Here is a 2,261-nt window from a genome sequence, read left to right on the forward strand (position 1 = left end):
TAACTCACATGCACTCTCGTGCGTCCAACCGCTACGCGTGAGAATTCTTGCAAGTTAAGCGGTCCTTAACCAAATCTCCAAAGGCAAGATCCTTTGATTCGTTGGCACTGCTTAATCAAACAATGCTCCACGTTCGTTCTGCCACATAATGATGCACTAACAACGATATTGTTGCTTATCGTATGTTGTGCTATCACCGCACGTCACCGATTAGGCCAACACATGCCACGCATTCCTGCACTCGATGCATTTTTCACTCAGTAAAGCTCCACACTGCGCATGCCCCATTCTGAAAGCTTGGTCCAAGACAAACAGATTCACTTGTTGAATTGATCACCCAAGCGGATTTTGCATTTAACAAGATACTTGGGAAGGTTATCCACTTGGATCCACTCAAACATCTCTGATAAGTATAGACATTATGCTAAGTTAACCTTAGGAAACTCTAATTAACTATAGTTTATTGTTCTAATGTTTTGCTAGCCAAGATGTGAGATTAGCTCCATTTCAACTATGTGGCTTCTTGGTTAAAAATAATGCGACTCCACAGGTCCAGCTGCTCAACCATCATTCTTTTTTTTTTATATGTAGAACTAAGAGATTCATTGCCTATATAAAGAGGCATTGAAATATACATGGTCATATTCATAGGAATACCAATTTAGATTCAACGGTTATTGAAAACAAATACGAAAGACAATATAGAGGATTGTGATCTATAAATTCTTAAACTTAACATGCTTTAAAGAGCCAAATAAATTAAGATTATAGAACATAAAGAAGCATTAGAAAGGTGGGAGTTCAAAATGATGGCATCTCTCTCTCTCTCTCTCTCTCTCTCTCTCTCTCTCTCTCTCTCTCTCTCTCTCTCTCTCTCTCTCATCATTGAAGTCTTGTGATCTCCTTTTGTGTTTAATATTTTGTAAAACGCTTAAACCTTTCAATTCCTTTAATTCTTGTAAGAATGGGATTGGAGTAACTTCATTTTTTTTCCTTTTTTACGTGAATGAGGGGCTTCTTGAAAAGAATTATAGAGCTTTTGAACTGTCAAATTTGGGGGATGTTATTAAACATGGCAAAGCTGGTCAAATGAGAGTTTAATCAAATTGGGTGAAAGATTTCTTATAGAAAAATCAAAATGTTCAATTTTTATTTGGTTTTAACATGCTTCACCTAGATCTCCATCAGGTATTAGTTTTTTCTGTCTCTCGACTCATTTTTCAAAAGCCGGTGAAGCATAGCATATTCTCATCATAGTCACAAATATTGTTACCGAGAAAAATATAGGAAAGGGAAATCTCGCATTGTTTCAAAAAATTTGGTGTCACAAAAAATGTTGACATACTTAAAATACATAAAATATAATATATTATTATGTATGTATAAAAATATAAAATTTATAAAAAAACAAAAAATTGTTGTTATCATGATAATATTTTGATAAAACATGATATTTTTTAGAATAAGTGATATTTTAAAAATAACACATTTTTCTTGGCATCATATCAACCTTTGAAAATCTTGTGATAACAACATGATATTTTAAAACATGTGCCGTTATTTGTTACTACGATTCTCATGCGTCTAGGCCTACGCGGAGAGGGCAACTAGGCAATTCTAACTTAAAGTGAGATCTATACTCAAATAACGAAGCTTTAAATTATAAATTTATTGTATGTCAAACACCAACAGCTGAATGTTTTGAATTGACAAATGCTAACAAATTTAATGTTTTAGACACTTATTTTGAAAATTAAGATCCCTTATTTGATGTTAACTTACTGTTTGAGCCACTTGCCTAGGATCATTATTTGATGTTAGACTTATTCGTTTGATGTGTAACCATTTTGAGGATAATTTTGAGTAATTTGCATTTATTTATTAGATATTGTCATCAACGCCAGGCATTGTCCCACCCATTTGTCGTCCAATTATGAGTTCCATTTCGGCAATAATTCTCTGACATTAAAAAAAATCCAACATGGAGTAAATTATAGTAACCCAACACACGTGCATGTGTGCACGCACATACACATTGATTTCATCAAAGTAGAAATTAATGTACAGATATGACACAATTAGATCACAAATAGGAAAAGAAAAGAAAGGATAAAGCTTGATATTGATGATTACGTGATGATGAAAAGATGCAATAACTTTAGCTTGAACATATGTCACAGGGACACCATTTTAGCTGCATGTCCCTGGTGACAACCGGACACGATGACATGGACGACATGGACACTGACACATGGATAATA

This window comes from Nuphar pumila, chromosome 2 (assembly GCF_984573655.1).
Source record: "Nuphar pumila chromosome 2, dmNupPumi1.hap1.1, whole genome shotgun sequence".
NCBI lineage: Eukaryota > Viridiplantae > Streptophyta > Magnoliopsida > Nymphaeales > Nymphaeaceae > Nuphar > Nuphar pumila.